At 53.1% G+C, this 19,804-nt stretch overlaps 1 protein-coding gene across 2 annotated transcripts in view; it reads left to right on the top strand.

Annotated features, from left to right (window-relative positions):
* The first annotated feature begins 2,331 nt into the window (after positions 1 to 2,331).
* The window catches only part of LOC146822432 (uncharacterized), a 179,808-nt gene continuing 162,335 nt past the window's right edge, over positions 2,332 to 19,804 (top strand). Inside the window, exon 1 of one of the 2 annotated variants that reach the window (XM_085613521.1) lies at positions 2,332 to 2,413. The gene's annotated coding sequence lies outside the window, so the exon portion shown is untranslated. The remainder of the gene's footprint in view (positions 2,414 to 19,804) is intronic. The other variant, XM_085613526.1, reaches the window with a different exon arrangement.

Raw genomic sequence — 19,804 nt, 5'->3', positions numbered from 1 at the left:
AGATCAAACAAATTCTAAAGTCAGAACCACATCTCAATAATAACCTTTCAATAGAGCATAGAAAAGCCCTGAAAGCCTTACAAGAAGATCATTCCATTACGATCAAACCAGCAGATGAGGGCGGAGGAATAGTTATTATGGATACACCAGATTATGAGAATAGAATGAGGAAGTTGCTCAATGTTCAACAACATTACAAACAAATTAATATGTCTAAACTTTAGGACCGAAAAAGGGTTACTTATCAACTTATTGAAGAGGGTAGACGAGAAGATTTCATTTGTGAAAATGAATATAAATTTATGCATAATGTTAATCCAGTTACTCCTGCGATCTATGAGTTGCCGAAAGTACATAAAGATGTGAGTGATCCACCAATGCGACCCATAGTAAGCAGTATAGGATCAATTTTAGAACCTTTTAGTAAATATGCAGATTTTTTCTTGAGACCATTAGTTCAAAAGCAGAAATCCTTTCTTAGAGACTCTGCCCATGCGATCTCTATATTGGAAGGCCAGAGCTTTAATGGGATGACACAGCTTCTAGTCACCCTTGACATTGAAGCTTTATACACAAATATACCCCAAGACGACACCATTAGGGTCATCGCTACTATCCTAGATAATGAAGAACTTAATGGGGGTAATAGTGAATTTATTCTCTCATGTGTTTCCTTGGTTCTTAAAAATAATGTCTTCCTCTTCAAAGATGACCTATATCAACAGATTAAAGGTACTAGCATGGGGGTTACTTGTGCCCCCAGTCTGGCCTGTTTGTATGTTAATAATTTTGAGGAGAAACACATTTACAACGAACTGGCACCTTTTAATGAAAATGTGACATGTTGGTATCGATTCATAGACGACATCATTTTCATATGGAATGGTGACGCTAGTAGTCTTGGTGAGTTTCTCGAATGGCTTAATCTGGGCGACCAGAAGCTTAAATTTACAGGCCAGAGGAGTGATACTAGTATACATTCCTTGGACATTTGTGTGAAAAATGTCGAGGGCATGCTACAAGTAGAACTGTATACTAAACCAACTGATAAGAATACAATTCTCCACTATGGGAGCAATCACCCTAAATCTCAGAAGGACAATATCCCTTTTGGAGAGTTCCTGAGACTTCGGCGCAACTGTACCTCACTAGCGGATTTTTATCATCATTCCGCTAACACAAAGAAAAAATTTAGAGAGAGAGGTTATCCCAAAAAACTTATCAGACATTCTTTCAAAAGGGCTTGGTTCTATGACCGTGAGTATCTATTGGATATGTCTAAAGAAAAGAAACAGGCGCAAAGTAACAGAATTGTCGTTGTTAGTAACAAAATACAAAATATTATTAATAGGAATTGGAAAATTTTGAATGATGGTCGTACTGACCTCATCCAAAAACCTCTTTTTTCTTTTAGACGTAATAAAAATCTACGCAACTCCCTAGTTAAAACCTATAAAAATCCTAATGAAAGTCAGCAGATGACATTAGATAACACTAGAGCAACAGGTAGTTACAAATGCGGTATATGTTCTATTTGCCCAAATGTGTGGAATCTAAGAAGTTAGATTTTAATGGTAAAATCATCAAGCCTAATACTTTTAATAACTGTCGGAGTACTAACTTGATATATCTCCTGATTTGTGGATTAGGTTATGTAGGAGAAACGAGCCGCGAACTGAGAATCAGACTAATAGAACATAGATCAGCTTTAAAAAATATGAAAGAAAATGCGCCTCTGACTGAACATTTCAAGAGGGCCAATCACGACTACACACAATTCAAGTGGTTCATTCTATAAAAGGTCAGCATAGATAGAAGAGGAGGTGATATTGACACTAAGAGAACAAGCATTTGCAATGCAATAGGTCTCGCATTTACGCGAGTTTGAGCTATTGACATTGCAAATGACTGCCTTTTATTTAAGTTTTAAAAACAGATAAATGCATTGTCATTTGCAATGTCAATAGCTCAAACTCTCGTAAATACGAGACCTATTGCATTGCAAATGCTTGTTAGAGTGAAGGAGGTAATGTGGATAATTAAGGTGCGTTGGGGAGGAGGCGAAATGTTTGCGTTAAGAGACAGTCACTGCAGTGAAGTAGCAACAGCACCCTGTTGCTTCTCGCTTTAGGTACTATCAGCAGTCTGAATGCCGGATTTGTTTCCGCCCAGGTCGCTCTGTGAGCAAAGGCCGCCTCTGAGAGTCCGCCACGCCCACTGCTGCCCTGAGGGCACAGTTCAGGGCAAGATACGCGAACTAGCTGCCAGCCTGCACCACGACGGTGGGGGAGGGGCAATGTGTGTCACTGCCACAGACGCCTCGTTGTGTAATGGGTGTGGTTTTGATGAAAGGGAGCAGACACACGGGGAGCATCAGAGAGTCTGCGGAGCCAAGGGAGGGCAGAAGGAGCAGGTACCAGGGAGGGTCGGGGTGGGACAGGGCAGGCGGCTTAACACGAGCTCGAGCCAGGAGATGCAATTAAATACCTAGGTGAGGAGGGGTCAGTGAGTGCTCTAGAAAAACATGTGTGTTATCAAAATGCACTCGGGTCAATGTTTCACACTTATTTAACACAGCCGGCTATATTTTTGAGAGAACCTCTGGTCACTTTTACCCATTAGCGGGGTGGGGGGGGGGGGGGGTAGGGGTATTCCTCATACAAGTGCGAGGTCCTGTCGAGTACTTTGCAGCAGCGATAGCGCACATCTTTGATCGGTCACTGCACACTATAAACTGAGCATCCAATTACTCGACCAAAGAGAAAGTGCACTGTTGCCCAGCCAAGGGGTGTAAATGGGCTGAAGGAACGCTGCAGTGCATACAGCGCGGTGCTTGTTCAAAGGCGAGGGCTGGATTGCCGCTTGTTGCCTGTGTCCTCTTGAACATGGTCTGTGCGGAAGTACTCGTGAATGAATATCGTTTGTTTACATGGTAACGAGGGGGGACCAGTGCGCACTCCAAACAGCATAACTTGGAAGCACAGACTAAATAAATGTGGCACGTCTTTTATTACAAGAGGTGTGTACATGAAGGCTTCTTTTGTGCTGAGGCAAGCCCGGCGGAGCGTGGCGCGCGCGCGCTTGGGGGCGGGGGAGCGCATTCCAGGCGGGGGAGCGGACCCTTTGAAGTGCTCCCAAAAAGCAGATTGCATGGCGGCACGATGCGCGTGATTGTGCGCGTGCTAGCCATGCAATCCGTTTTGCGATCGCTTACGGGATAGCAAGGCGAGACCTAAAAATGAGAGAACAATGGTTTATGGGTTTTTTAAACACGATTGAAAAAGGATTGAATTCTAGAGAAGAATGGATGAAAATTATCATTTAATATACATCACATATTGTAGTGCCCTTTATAAAAGTATCACTACAGAGTTGATCTTACAAAAATCCTTTTCCTTTCCCCTCCTATTGTGATATATTGAATAGGCACCTTTGTAATAGAGACCAGTTCTTATCAGTCGGCAGTTCTCTAAGAATAGGGAAATGTATTACATCTAATGATGCCCTGGAATATAAATTAAATAGTTATCTAGCTGATATTCTAATTAACATGATCTTAACTATTCTCGATACCAATGTTCTATTCTTTCCCCTTTGGTTCGACTAGTCCATTTATGTCCTGAGATATGTGGCTTTTCCCTTTTTTCATTGCTTTAATCAACGTCCCCCTCTTATATTAAAAGATTAGTCCACGTGGTTTGGTAAGAGACTTAGAGATTCTTAATAAAAAACATTCAAATGAATTTAATTATTTGTGTTTAATGAATGTTTTTAAGATTCTAATTACTTTACAAAATTATAGGAAGTCCGATCTAGAATAATAAATTATCTTGCGATGCTTCGCATCATTTTTTCGGCATGTAAAACGACATGTCCGGGTTACCGGTGGCAGAACAGCGGTATCGGTGGGTTTATACTAGCTACTTCCGGGTCACACTTAGTAGAGCCAGCACAGGTCACAATACCAACTGTTTATCTAGAGCATTATGGGGGATATTTTTCATGCTAATTATATGCAATTAAGATCATTAGCTCATAATTAAGCTAGGTATATATAGAGTCAGTTTTGGCTCCCATCTGGCAGAAACGCGCGTTACCCGGAGGAGCTCCTGGAGTACTTTTTTATTTACTTCTCAAATAGATGCACGAGGTGAGTGAGGGATGTGCCGCTGACCGCGGCCTCCGCAGGGGGCCAATTGGCGGTCGGCGCCTTAGTGCCCCCGGGGCACCGGTCACCCCTCCCCACCCCCTCCCACAGGGGGGGGGGGCGGGGACGCTGACCGGAGCCCCTCTCCTCGGGCTGGCTGGAAGTGACGCGCAAAGCGTGTCACTTCCTGGCCCTGGTGTGAGGGGGAGGCTATTTAGCCTTCCCCCACCCTCCTGGCGACCTCTTTGTCGCCCACCTCGCCATTTGATCGGTCGCAGTCTCCGGCACCATCGGTCGTCGTCCTTGCCTCGCGCTGCGATCCCGGCCTCACCGTCGTCGTACGGTTCTCAAGAACAACGGTGAGTCTTGCTCCACCCCCCCGCCCCGGCCCTGTCCCTGGGCAGTACCAGGTTGCCGGGGCCCTGTGGCTTGGAAGGCCACGGGTGGGGGGGGGCGCAAGTGGGGACCTGGTGCCTCGATAGGACGCTGCGGCTAAGTTAAATAAGCGCTAATGGCGGTCGAGCAGGTCGTGGCGTAATTGAGGGTCCCTGGGGGTGCGCGGGAAAAGGCGCGAAATTTGTGGCGCGACTCGAATGTGGGAGCTACAAGGCCGTGGCGGCTTTCAGAATACGGGGATGGAACGCTTGCCCAGCTGGGGCCATCCATGCATCCCACCCCTGCCACATTGAACTGGGCTTCGGGGGGTTTCGCGGGCTCGTTAAACTATCCCCTGACCTAGCGTCGCTGCCGTGTGAGGTTGCTAGAGTCGCTGTGGCATAATTGCAGGTCCGATACCCTTGCTCTCAAGGTTACTGGTTTAATTCCCATCGATTCCCTCCCCCCCCGCCCCGCAGGCAGCAAAAAATGTATGTGTCCAGCTGTAAGGAAACTATTGCTCATCTCGAAAGGTCCATTAAGGTCCTGGGGTGTATTTCTCGTTGGCGGCGGTCCTCGCGCAAGTAATTTTATATGGGAGTTGCTGGCCAATAAGCTGCGCACCCGGCGTGGGTCCTCGGCACCATCCACCCCCCCCCCCTGCCCCAGCACTACAAGGTTGCGAGCTGCCTGGGTGCCCGAGGATCGCGGGCGGTGCAACCCCGTGGCGCTCCAGGGATCAGTCGCCCCCCCCCCTTCCGGTGGCTACGATGCCGAGAGGGTTGGGGGAGGCAGGCATTGGGCGGCGGCACATCGGTAGCCAGTGCGTTGCCGTGGGGGTGCGGGGGTGAGCGGGGCCAAGTGACGGGCAGTGTAAGCAGTGAGCGGGACTCGGGTTCGGTGGAATCAGGCCCCGGCCTGCGAGGCCGCGTCCGCATTCGCGGGTCAGAGCTCGCGTGAGCTGAGCACATAATATGGTACTGGAGCTTCTCGGGCCAGGGTGTCCAGGTAAATACGGTGCCCAGGGCCAGGGACATTTGAACGGGTAATACGGGACTGAGTTCTCAGTGCCCTGTGTACGGTGAATACGATGCTCATGTAAGGCACTCCAAGATCTCGGGTCGATTTCGTATTCGAACGTTTATTACGGTACTGAGCTCCCAGTGCCTTGTGTAATGTAAATGCGACGCTCACGTAAAGCGCTCTCCCAGTGCCCTGTGTAAGGCGAATACGATGCTCATGTAAGGCGCTCCAATACCTCGGGACGATTTCGCATTCGAACGTTTATTACGGTACTGAACTCCCAGTGCCTTGTGTAAGGTAAATGCGATGCTCACGTAAAGCGCTCCAATACCTCGGGTCATTTCGCGCTATATAGTAGGCAACAGGTTCGTTGGCTGCCTAAAATGGCGGATGCGCGATGCATAGATTGTATGGTTACAAGAATTGGCGCCTATTCCTTCAAGTCGTGTCGGCGCTATATAATTATGCTAGCGGTGTTTGCTGGTTGCCTATAAGGCAATTACATGATTCATGTGTATGCATTGTTTTGATACTTGATTCATGTGTATGCATTGTCACGAGAGGCGCATTAGGTCCCCAGGACATTACGACACCCCCCCTTCCACCTCAAGTCAATTTGGCACGGCGCTCTCAAACGGCGCTACAATACGTTGGCATGCATGATTGGGTGGGGGAAGCGCCCCACTATGGTTGCAATGTGTAAAGGGGGCAATTGTGGGCCCTAATTGCTATTGCAGGGTGAAGGGTGAAGGGTGGTAAGGATAGAAGGGTGAATAAGCACACATACTTCGCAATGGCGGCAGCCATCGCGAGCGAAGTAAATGAATGGGGGTGCGGCCGGCAAAGAAGCCGCACACCCTGCGCCGGGGGAGCCGTTAGGAGATTAGCGTCGGTTCACGGCCCTAATACACCAGCACTGCAAGGCTGGGAGCTGCCTGGGCCCCCGCGGATCACGGGCGGTGCAACCCCATGGCGCTCCCTGGATAAGGTTATCGCCCCCCCTCCCGTCGGCTATGCTGCCGTTGAGGGCGGCGGGGGGCATGCAGTGGGCTGCGTGCGGTAGGCGTGGTGACCTGCAGAGGTGGGGTAGTCCGACGACTGCGAGCTGGACGCTGGTTTAGGGAAGTGAGGTTCCGCCCCTTGAGGTCGCGTCCGCATTATGCGATTGCGGGCATTACTGAACCCCTGCACCTCAATGGATAATTGGTACGAATCTTGTAAGCCCCCCGTGCTTAAATGTGTAATGTAAATAAGGTGCTCATGTAAAGCGCTCCAATACCTTTGGGTCGAGTTCGCGCTATATAATTATGCAACATGTATTGCTGGCTTCCTATGAGGCAGATACATGATACAAGTGCATGCATTGTTCACATTACGCGATTGCGGACATTACCAAACCCCCCGCACCTCAATGGATAATCTGGTGCGGTGCTCGCGTGATTTGGCACGGGGAGCGTGTAATATGTACGATTCTCTTAAGCACCCCCTGCTTGAAGGTGTAATGTAATCACGGTGCTCATGTAAAGTCCTCCAATACCACCTCAATGGTTAATCTGGTGCGGTGCTCGCGTGATTTGGCACGGGAATCATGTTATATGGTACGAATCGCTTACGCTCCCCGTGCCTGCATGGTGTAATGTAAATACGGTGCTCATGTAAAGCGCTCCAATACCTTTGGCGTCGAGTTCGCGCTATAATAATAGGCAACATGTATCTGCTGGCTTGCTATAAGGCAGACACTTAATACAAGTGCAGGCATTGTTCACAAGATTTTGCTCCAATACCTTCGGGTCGAGTTCACGCTAGATAAATATGCAACATGTATTGGCTGGCTTCCTATAATGCGGACACATGATACAAGTGCATGTATTATTCACAAGAATTTGCTCGTGCCCACATTCGCGCGCATCAGGTGATTCAGGGATTACGACACCCCCTGCACCCGAATGGGTTATTTAGTCGGTGCTCGTGTCCGGCGCTCTAATAATTCCACGCGCATTACGGTTTTAGCTAATCACTAACCCACCGTGCCCGAATAGGTATGTTAATACGGGGCTCATGTACTGCACTCCAACACCTTCGGGCGGGTCACGCTGTGACTCCGGGCAGATAATTTAATATCCACATGCCCGATGATGTATGTATATACGGTGCTCACGAACTGCGCGCCATCGCCTCTGGATCGAGTTCGCGCTGTGGTTGTGACGCTGGGCAAATCACTGATCACCCCATGCCCAGATATGCATGCGTGCTGCTGGGCCTGGTCTACCTGGGCCCCCGAGGGTCGCGAGTTTTGGCGGCTCATGATCCCACTCCGTGCCCGAATATGTATGTAGATACGGGGCGTACGGACTGCGCTCCATATACCGTTTGGCGAGTCGCGCTGTGACTCCGGCAGATCACTTAATCTCCCCGTGCCCGATTATGTATGTAAATACGGTGCTCATGAACTGCGCGCCAATACCTTCGGACCGAGTTCGTGCTGGGTTTGTGACGCTGGGTAAATCAGCGAACATCGCCGTGCCCGAATATGTATGCGAGCTGTTGGACCTGGTATGCCTGGGCTTCCGAGGGTCGCAGACCTGGCGGCTCATGATCTCACTCCCGTGCCCGAATATGTGTGTAAATATGGTTGTTGGACAGGCCACACGACGGGCTTGCTCCCTCCCCGCACGACAGGGCCCGAGCTCTGGCCCGCCAGGCATAACCCACGAAAAGCACCTGCACCCCGTCTCCCGACGGATCTTCTGCCCTCGGACCTCTACTCATCACGGGCCCCAGCCCCACCGGCTTCCCCGGCCGGGTCAAGCCGCCATCTTGGGCCCTGCACCACGAGGCCGCGTGGCCTCGCCCCGACCCTAACCCCGGGCCTGGCCGGCCCCGACATCCCGGCACCACCATCCACCCAGGAGGTGAGCGGACCACTTGGCAGGTCAATGGGAGAACGAAGCGTCAAGAGCTCTTCCCCCGCCAGGTGCCGATCGCCTCCAGCTCCCCCAGGCGCTGGCTCCACCCCCTGCTGGGTGTCTGGACACCTTCATCCCGGGCCCTCCGACCTCCAAGTGCGCGGGTCCGGACATCAAAGGGCACCTGCCCTATAACTGGGGCAACTCCGGAGCAAGAAGGCAGTTGTATCCTGGAGTCGAGAGACACCGAGAGAACTCAGCCTTGAAGGACTACTGGCGCTGCCGTAGCCCTATCCTGTGAACCATCGTCTTGCCTGCTGGCGCTGCCGCGGCCTTCTGCAACACTTATCCTCGTCGGGACCTGCTGGCGCTGCCGCGGCCCGTTGTAACGACCATCCTCACCGGGACCTGCTGGCGCTGCCGCGGACCGTACATCGACCATCTTTCCGGGACCTGCTGGCGCTGCCGCGGACCGTGTACCGACCATCTCGACCGGGACCTGCTGGCGCTGCCGCGGCCCGTACCAGCTAAACCACCAAGCTCGAGGATTGTGAGCTAATCATCATCTCATCCGAACTACCTGACTGGTAAACAGACTGTCCCGCTACCCCCTTCCCTACTTTGAGAGACTTGAATCGAGGGGACCCCTGAGTCCAGACCTCCTTGTACCATTCAACCGTACCTTAAGAAGTGCTTATAAAGAACGCTGAATCTTATCCGTGTGTGGTATCTGTCTGTGGGGGGGTAGTTACTTGTCTGTACGATCGCTGGAGACGGCTCTCCCCGGAGACCTCTCCCCCTGACCTCGGCCGACCTCCCCGGTCCGTTTAACCTTTCTAACATTGGTGGCCAGCGGCGCGATCCGAATCAACGCGTAATCGTACAGAGAGTAGCTCACCCCACGACAAAACCACGATGTCAGCCAAAGATAGCGGTTCCACTGAGAAATTCCAAATGGATAAGTTAGAAGAATACAGCCACCGCGAACTGAAACAATTCTGCATAGAACTTGGCATTGCTACCACCGGCCTGAGTACCAAAGAGGATCTAAAGCACGCCCTTGAGTCGTGGACGGAAACTGGGATCGCCGGACCCTCCGACCAAAACAATGTCGCACCAGAGGGGAACGCCACGACTCCCGAGGAGCGGGGAACGGGCCTCTCGCAGGAGGAGATCCGGGAGAGAGAAAGAACCAGGTTGCACGAGTTGGAAATGGCACGACTCAAGATGGATGGGGAACTCAAGTTAGCCGAACAGAAACTCAACCTGGAGCACATGCGGCTCCGAGAAGAACGAGAAGAAAAGCAGAGACAGAGAGAGCTGGAGGAAAAGAGAATAACGCTCGAACACGAGCGCCAACTGGCGGAAAAAGAACTTCGGAAACAGAGTAAAGAACTGGGGGTGCCTGAGCGACCGCACACCCCGGGGCCGACCGAGAAAAAAGTCCACATCCCCAAGGATGTTGTCCGCGAGTATGTCCGAGAAGATGACATACAACAGTGGTTTAAAGCCTACGAGATCGCCATGACCTCCCACCGGATCGACCGGAGCGATTGGGGAGCCGGACTATGGGGGAGGTTCGTCAACGAAGGTCGCGATGCCCTGCTGCAGCTCCCAGATCACCAAATGTCGTCCTACGACCACATGAAGGCTGCCCTCCTCACCCGCTACGGCCTCACACCCGAGATGTACCGCCAGAGGTTCAGAGATTGCACCCGGATCCCAGGTACAACTTGGGTAGAATACGTGAACTATTTCAGCCGTGCCTTCGAGGGTTGGATCAAGGGGAGCCATGTCACTACCTGCGAACAACTCTTTAACCTTATGGTATGGGAGCACCTGTCGAACAACTGTTTCGTCGAGCTCAGGCAGCACCTCCTCGACAGTAAGCTGACTGACCCCCGGCAGCTCGCCGCCGAAGCTGACCGGTGGGAAAGCACCCGAGTGGGCCGGAAAGGGCCACACGAGCAGAACAGAAGCAATCAAGGCCAGCACCGTCCTCGGGGAGGAGGAGGGGGCCAGGGGCGAGGGAGAGACGCCTTGCCAGCAACACCCGTGGCCAGCACCCCGCCTCCGGCCGGCCGGGGCAACCCCCCGTTGCGTCCTGGGTTCCGAGCCAACGTCACGTGCCACCGATGCCAGCGAGTCGGCCACTACGCCAATGACCCGAGCTGCCCGCAGAACCAAACACCCAAGCCCCGCCAGGTAGCTGCTGCCGCCCTGGGGGAAGAGCGATTATCGGAGGAACCAGAAGAGTATGAGCCGGCCCAGCAAGAGTGGGAACCGGCCGCCATGGTCCTGGCGTGCTTAGGGGGAAGAGACATGGTCCCGCGGGCTCCCCTACCCGCTAACACCAGGAAATACGGTCAGTGGGTGACCATTAATGGACAGCGAGCCGAGGCCTTGCGTGACACAGGCGCCAGTGTGACGGCCGTCCGCTGTCACCTGGTGAAGCCCGAGCAGATCCTGCCGAACATTCTCTGCCCCGTCCGCTCGGCAGACAACTCTGAGAGCATGTGTCAAATGGCCTGCGTCCCCTTCGAATGGGGAGGGGTCTCCGGCCTGTTGAAGGTGACGGTCCGGGACGATGCCCCCGTGGACTGCCTCCTGGGGAATGACCTCGAGAGTTCCCCGTGGGCTACCGTTGAGAGAAGAGAGCACCTGGGGATGCTGGGCCTCCCGGACTGGGCCTGCATAACCACCCGGTCCATGGCCACCCGTGCCGTCCCCCGATCAGAAGAACCGGAATGGCCAGCACCTCCGCCCCCGGTCGCCCCAGTAGAAGACAACGACGAGGCCAGCCTCCCAGACCCGACGACCGAAGGGGACGCGCAACCCCAGGACCTTCCTGACCTGGCTCAGTGGCGTCAAGAAGGTGGGCCCACCCAAGAACAGTTCCGCCAGGAACAAAAGACCTGTCCCTCCCTCGAGGGACTCCGCCAACAAGCCAGCGCCCAGAACGCAGGGGACTCCACCGGAACTCACTGGGTCTACTGGGATAACGACCTGCTATACAGCGAGCAAAGAATCGCCGAGCTGGGGGCCGGTCGAGTACTGGTGGTACCTCTCCGCTTCAGGGACTTTCTGCTCAACCTGGCCCACGATGTCCCCCTGGCTGGACACCTGGGCCAAGACAAAACGTACAGCCGCCTAGTGACCCACTTTTTCTGGCCGAAAATGAGGAACGACGTCTTGAACCACTGCCGATCTTGCCCCACATGCCAAGCCAGCGGGAAGAGTGGTCGGAAGCTGAAAGCCCCTCTGCAACCCTTCCCTGTGGTCACCACCCCGTTCGAGAGGGTGGGGATAGACATTGTGGGGCCTCTGGACCCCCGCACGGCGCAAGGACACAGGTTCATCTTAGTACTGGTGGACCATGCCACCCGCTACCCCGAGGCGGTGCCCCTACGGACCGTGACAGCTCCGGTGGTTGGCCGGGCCCTAATGGGGATCTTCTCCCGGGTAGGCTTCCCCCGAGAAGTCGTCAGCGACCGGGGCACGAACTTTATCTCCAAGTACATGAAGTCCCTCTGGCAACAATGCGGGGTCACCTACAGATTCACGACCCCTTATCACCCCCAAGGGAACGGACTAGTGGAGCGTTTTAACCGCACTCTCAAGGGGATGATTGGGGGATTGGAAGAGCCCCTCCGTCGCCAGTGGGATGTACTACTCCCGTGCCTCCTCTTCGCCTACCGAGAAGTCCCCCAGAAGTCCCTCGGCTTTAGCCCTTTCGAACTCCTGTACGGGCACCCTGTGCGAGGGCCCCTCAGCCTAGTCAAGGAAGGTTGGGAGATGGCCCCCCTAAAGACCCCTCCAGACGTCTTCAAATACATCCTGGCCCTACGCAACCAGACCCGGCGCTTCAGGGAGATGGCCAAGGCGAACCTCGAGGCCAGCCAGGAGGACATGAAGAGGTGGTATGATCACAATGCCTCCTCCGTTGAGTTCGAGCCTGGTCAACAAGTATGGGTGATGTCCCCCACCGAACCATGTGCCTTGCAAGATAAGTGGACGGGGCCCTTCAAAGTGGTCGAGCGCAAAAGCCCCGTCACTTACCTCATCGACATGGGGACCTCCCGGAACCCCCTTCGGGTCCTCCACACCAACCGACTCAAACCACACTTTGTGCGCTCAGAACTCAGCCTCCTGATGGCTACGGACAGTGGGGCAGAGGAAGACTCCGAACCCCTCCCGGATCTTCTGAAGACTCAGGAGAATGACGGTTCCGTGGACGGGGTCCGGCTCTCTGACGCCCTCACTTCGGAGCAACGCCAGGGCTGCCGGAGCCTCCTGCTGCAGTTCGCTACCCTGTTCTCCCTCACCCCCGGGGTCACCCCTTGGTGTTTGCACGACGTGGACACCGGGGACAGTCCCCCTGTCCGACACCGGGCCTACCGCGTACCAGATCGGGTACGGGCCTGCATACAGGAGGAGGGGGCCAAGATGCTCACAATCGGGGTCATCGAGCCCTCGGACAGTCCCTGGGCCAGCCCGGTTGTATTGGTTCCCAAAGCCGCTGCCCCCGGCACCGCACCTGAACTGAGATTCTGCGTCGACTACCGGGGCTTGAACGCTGTCACCCGGACCGACGCTCATCCGATTCCCCGAGCAGACGAGCTGATCGACCGGCTGGGGGCCGCCCGCTACCTTAGTATCTTCGACCTAACAGCGGGCTACTGGCAGATCGGCCTCACACCCAGGGCTCAGGAACGGTCAGCCTTCTCCACCCCCGATGGCCACTACCAATTCAAGGTCATGCCCTTCGGCATGAAAAATGCCCCCGCCACGTTTCAACGCCTCGTGAACCAGGTCTTGGCGGGGCTCGAAGAGTTCAGCGCTGCCTACCTGGACGATATCGCTGTATACAGCCGCCACTGGTCCGACCACCTCCGTCACCTCCAAGAGGTCCTACAGGCCCTCCAGCGGGCCGGCCTCACAATTAAGGCCGGCAAGTGCCAAATTGGCCAAGGGTCCGTGACCTACCTTGGGCACCAAGTGGGAAGCGGGCTGGTGGCCCCGCTGCAACTTAAGATTGCTGCCATCCAGTCCTGGCAGCCCCCCGTCACCCAGACCGAGGTCCGAGCCTTCTTGGGGCTCACCGGCTACTACCGGCGGTTCGTGAAGGACTACGGCAGCATCGTGGGGCCCCTCACGGGTCTCACGTCTAAGAACCAACCGAAGCGGATTAGCTGGACCCCCGATTGTCAAGCGGCCTTCGAGAAGCTGAAGGCCGCCCTGTGCACCGCCCCTGTGCTCCAGGCCCCCGATTACAGTCGGGAATTCGTGGTACAGACCGACGCCTCCGACCACGGCATCGGAGCCGTTCTTTCTCAGTTAAACCCCGAAGGTCATGACCAGCCGGTGGCCTTCATCAGTCGACGTCTCCTGGCCCGAGAACAGCGCTGGAGCACCATCGAGAGAGAGGCCTTCGCAGTGGTGTGGGCCCTCAAAAAGCTCCGGCCCTATCTCTTCGGTACCCACTTCCGGGTACAAACCGACCATCGACCCCTGCAGTGGCTGATGCAGATGCGGGGGGAGAACCCAAAACTCTTGCGCTGGTCCATTTCCCTGCAGGGAATGGACTTCACCGTGGAGCACCGACCAGGCCAAGACCACGCCAACGCGGATGGCCTGTCCCGCTTTTTCCGCCTCGACGAAGAGAGTCCCCAAGGAGATGGGTGACTCTCCCCGCCTTCAGCTGGGGGGGACGCATGTTGGACAGGCCACACGACGGGCTTGCTCCCTCCCCGCACGACAGGGCCCGAGCTCCGGCCCGCCAGGCATAACCCACGAAAAGCACCTGCACCCCGTCTCCCGACGGATCTTCTGCCCTCGGACCTCTACTCATCACGGGCCCCAGCCCCACCGGCTTCCCCGGCCGGGTCAAGCCGCCATCTTGGGCCCTGCACCACGAGGCCGCGTGGCCTCGCCCCGACCCTAACCCCGGGCCTGGCCGGCCCCGACATCCCGGCACCACCATCCACCCAGGAGGTGAGCGGACCACTTGGCAGGTCAATGGGAGAACGAAGCGTCAAGAGCTCTTCCCCCGCCAGGTGCCGATCGCCTCCAGCTCCCCCAGGCGCTGGCTCCACCCCCTGCTGGGTGTCTGGACACCTTCATCCCGGGCCCTCCGACCTCCAAGTGCGCGGGTCCGGACATCAAAGGGCGCCTGCCCTATAACTGGGGCAACTCCGGAGCAAGAAGGCAGTTGTATCCTGGAGTCGAGAGACACCGAGAGAACTCAGCCTTGAAGGACTACTGGCGCTGCCGTAGCCCTATCCTGTGAACCATCGTCTTGCCTGCTGGCGCTGCCGCGGCCTTCTGCAACACTTATCCTCGTCGGGACCTGCTGGCGCTGCCGCGGCCCGTTGTAACGACCATCCTCACCGGGACCTGCTGGTGCTGCCGCGGACCGTACATCGACCATCTTTCCGGGACCTGCTGGCGCTGCCGCGGACCGTGTACCGACCATCTCGACCGGGACCTGCTGGCACTGCCGCGGCCCGTACCAGCTAAACCACCAAGCTCGAGGATTGTGAGCTAATCATCATCTCATCCGAACTACCTGACTGGTAAACAGACTGTCCCGCTACTTTGAGAGACTTGAATCGAGGGGACCCCTGAGTCCAGACCTCCTTGTACCATTCAACCGTACCTTAAGAAGTGCTTATAAAGAACGCTGAATCTTATCCGTGTGTGGTATCTGTCTGTGGGGGGGTAGTTACTTGTCTGTACGATCGCTGGAGACGGCTCTCCCCGGAGACCTCTCCCCCTGACCTCGGCCGACCACCCCGGTCCGTTTAACCTTTCTAACAATGGTGCTCATGCACAGCGCTGCTATACCTTCGGGTCGAGTTCGCGCGATATAAAAGTGCTATTTACAGCGAGGGTCGCGCTGCCGATCCTGACCACACGTAACCACATCTCCCTCGTCTCCATTCTTTTGCTGAAAGGGGGCTTGGGTAGTTTGTTATTGTTGTTGTTGTTTTGACACCCAACCCCCATTGCTTAAGGCCTCGCGCTCCCAAGTGCATTAGTCCTTGGGCAGGGCGGACCAGAGTGGGGTTAGTCCTAACGTAGAACGGTCACTGAGCTATGTTAGTAACAGTTAAACACGGGACGCTGCCGACAGTCTAAAAGAGGTGTGATATAAGTCCGCAACTCTGCCCCTCCAACATGCTTATGTGGGCCTTGACCTGAGCCCGGTGCGGTTTTGCTCGCAAGATAGGGCCAGCCTTAGGCCTTCACCTGCCACTCATAGTCGCACAGATATGGGAGAAATCACACATATCTAACAAACCTAGCCACCCAGGTGGGTGCCTAGTTCTGGGAGGGCAACGCAACCAAGATAGAATGGGCGTTTATTATCTAATGCTAATAGAAGCCTGGTTTAAGCCATTAGATGGGTGTAGATATGGGTGTAGCTCAGTGCCCCAATCGCATTGAATACGGGGATGCACTGACATAGCGGCAAAGAATAAGTGGTCACCACATAGCGCCTCACTAGGGCTAAAACCACAGCACAAAGTTACCGGTGTGATTCGACCAAGTGGTTGCGGGTGCGCCTCTCGCGAGCGAATTGCAACCTGGCGCTGGGGACAGTCTGCCACAAGCCAGGGCGGACTGTATATAGTAGAGATGACCCAACAGGCTTGGATCCATGCCTTTGAGTTTAAATTCACTGTTGCCAGCTGAATAAGTATACAAGGTTCTGTAGAACTGCCTGCGGTGGAAGCACGCGCGTATACCAATTTCTAGTTTGCGCATTCTGGTTCTCTAGGTACTCTGTCGCGAACAGCTCTAGGTCGGTGGTTGTGTGTCACTCTGCCTACAGCTGGCATGGCAGTACGCCTGCCTTGGGGGTGACCGGTCAGGGTATTTGTCCCTTCACTTTGAGGAGCAATTCATTCAAGGATTTCTTCATAGAACTGTCTCAAACCCACCAATAGTTCATTGTTAGGCCGATTACTTACTGGCCACCGGTCCGTGTTCCAGACCGCCTCATGGCGCCCGAGTTAGAACTGACAGCGTGCAATGCTTAAGCCAGACAGATTCCCGAAGCTGGTATACCTAGGGGGTTTCATCACGGAGGGATCTGTAGGGGCATAATTCCCATAAGGAATAAGGGATGGTGGGCAGGGGCTAGAGTCGCCCCTTGCCCATGGTCACGCGCTGGCAGCCAGGAGCACTCCTGTGCTCCAGGCTTAGCAATCTGAGGGGACTGTCCAAAGGTTAAGTAAAACCCTTCTCGCCATAATAGCCCAAGCGGGCAGGCCCGGAATTGTGAAGAGGGTAACCTTCCCGCATGGGGGGCGAATAGTTCTTGGCACATCTCCCCAGGCACAACGGGTCCTTTCTTTCAGCAGACCCTATCCGATTCAGATAGCGTCTCGGGCCTTGGGGACATAGATGGGGCCATCTACAACACCAGGATCTATAGCTCACTGGTAAGTCTGGTGCCTGTGGATATAAGGGATCTCACAGGGTTTGTGTCCCGCTAGCGCTGTCACACTGTCATGAGGTGGCAGAATTTCAAACTCTTCTTTCTGCTAGGATGGTTCCCTTCCAGCTAGTTGCAGGAAGCCCTAGATAGGAGAGGTTGCAGGTAAGACTATAGCGGGTTGGTGGGGGGCCCTGGCTGCGACGGTGAGCCGCCTCCAGGGCTGTGGTGGAGTTACAGGGCGATCTGGAAGCAGGCCGGTACAAAGGGTACCTCTGCGCGGCACCAGAGGGGGTGCCTGAGCCAAAACCGGGGAGCCTCAGGGAAGATCCCGGAAGCCGTGTCGGCGCCCCGCTAGTCCTGCGGGCGGTTGTGGGCCTGAACAACCGGGGGCTTGCTAAGCGACGCTCCGCCCGAGAGGGGGGGCGTGAGTAGAAGTTACCAACGGCATGTGATCGTAGAAAGAATCACCTGGGTGGCAGCAACGGCGGGCATCGCTCCCGCGCTGCCCGGCTCATCAGGCGGGCAGGCGACCCAGTTGGTTGCCTGCCCTTGGATCGCCCGTAAGATAACCCACCCATTACATATTCTGGAATTATGTAATAAACCTGTGATGTAGCGCTTAAAAGTTTGAAAATTGTAGGGGTGCGTTATATTCACTGTTAGTCGGCACCCGCATGTAATCAAATGTGTACTCAGGTATTTTGTGTGCAATGTATTAAGAATTTGTATAACCTATATCGATTTTAATAGAAGTGCTGGCTATGTACAAGCACATTGTAAACGTGTTAGAGAAATGTATAGAGTTTAGCCTACATGAAAAGTAATGTGGTGTTAGAAATGTGTAATTTAGAATTCGTGTCTGTAGACTGTTTAGTTTAACGTACTTGAAAGAGAGACGTAAATGTCAATACTGTGATTTAGACATGCTTGTGTAACCAAAGTAGTGGCCAGAATTCGCATATATCGTTGAGGCGAAAGGCCTGGTATTTTCTTATGTTGACCAAGGGCAATAGGCCAAAAAGGATTTATTCCAGTAGAGGTTTTAGGCTGTAGCAAATTGCAACTTAAAAGATGTGAAGAATGTCTGCCTTGCATGATCTCACCCCAGGTGCAAGGACAGTTGCTCGTTAGTAGAGAAGCTCTTTGTTCACAAATTGACTTATGTAGTAAAAGCCAGACATGGGAGTGCATTGGAATGTGCCAATCGTAACTCCTAGTGCGGATGGCGTCTGGGACTCAAGGCCAAGCGATGGACGATGGAACTGGACAGCGCTCTGTGGAAAATTTCTGAAAGTCGATCCCGCAGAAGAGGAGGCGCAAAGGGCGTGTTCTGAGATTTGGGGTTCTGTATTAGGGACAGCGCCCCGAGGGTGGAGGCAGATCAGAGCAGCCCTGAGCAGAGGAAGGCTAGGCGAAGAGCTAGAGGGGGCAACTTAGACCAAGCTCTCTAAGTGAAGACTTCTTAGGAAGTTTCACTCTGACACCTTTTACCTGATGAGGGTCTCAAGGGATTGCTAAGTAGGGATGTCATCTAGTGCAGAGTAGGGACAGAGATGGTATGGTTCAGTGTCCCTAGTATCGACATTTGCTTGGTAGTGTTCTACCTCATGCTTTTAGAGATTGTGCTTTTAGTTATTTTTAGCCGTATGCGGATTCTTCGTAGAGTAGCATTTGTGTTAGTGCCTATGTACTTGTTGTGCCTCGTATTGAGGACTTTGTATCTGCAAATCTTTATGCTGATAATAAAAACCAGAGAGCCAAGAGATTAAGTCTCGAGTCCTTGATTATGGCAAATTGTAGAAAGTAATTTTGATAATTGTGTTTTTCCCTCCACGCTATTGGGCAAGTAAAAAGTTCCATCTGACCAGAGTGGGTTCCAGTAGATAATTGCGAGATACTAAAATGGGCCGGAGCACCTGCAGCATTGTTACCCAACACCAACTGTCTTGTGTGTGTCATTTGATAACCTATTAGGGGGAGGGGGGACAGCGGGGTGCCCCTGGGGGTACTTCGATTACGTGAGTAGGTTTCCGACACACTATTTTATAACATTCTAACCCTTAGACTAATGAGGTCTTTTTCGGGTTTTTTCCCGTTGTGTGCATTCTTTCTTTGACCTGCAGGTCTACCCCCGTTAAAGGAGTAACGATATCGTCTAATTATATATAGACCCAGGAGGGCTAAAACCGGACAAAGCGAAGTGCAAGAGGGACGTTATAAATAATCTGCAATAACGATACCCTGACAGTTTTCTTAATATAATAGGATCTGCAAAACTTTCGGTAGGAGTTTTTTCAAGACCTGCTCTGAGACACTATTTTGCCTCAGTAATGAAACTATATGGTTTGACGATTTAACCAACCAACTCCCTATTGTTTATCTTGGTGGTTGATAGATTCAAACATAAAGATTTCTTGTTTATGGGATGCCGAAGGTTACAATAAGGGACTCCCTATATGACGATGTCCTTCTATATTTAAGTGGACATTAAACAAGGTAGGACGAATGATTTAGTTTCATTTTAGTTTTCTATTAGAAACATTATTTATAATAAGTGACAGTGTTAGTTATTTTAAAATATATTTCTTGGTGCTAGCATTGACAAACACTCGCATGTTATAAATAGGGAGAACACCCTTTATGCTGCTGACCTGAACTTTATCAGAGGCTCCTAATAAACAAGATAAGATAATCTAATGCAGCCTTCATATGTATTTTCAAAGCTATTATGTTAGCCCTATATAAGTGTTTAGTTTGGAATAGAGGCTTCTCCCAGTAAATTTAGTAGCCTCTTGAGCATAATTAAGTATAAATAGACTAATACTTGTGATTAGTTTAATTAGAGATGAGGTGCATGTGTGTCTGTCGGTCTGAGGAATCTTTCTTCTATTATATCCCTCTCATGTT

Source organism: Triturus cristatus, chromosome 6 (genome assembly GCF_964204655.1).
Source record: "Triturus cristatus chromosome 6, aTriCri1.1, whole genome shotgun sequence".
In the NCBI taxonomy this organism is placed as follows: domain Eukaryota; kingdom Metazoa; phylum Chordata; class Amphibia; order Caudata; family Salamandridae; genus Triturus; species Triturus cristatus.
Note: the sequence above shows the minus strand (reverse complement) of the source record. Positions and strands in the feature narration are given on the sequence as shown.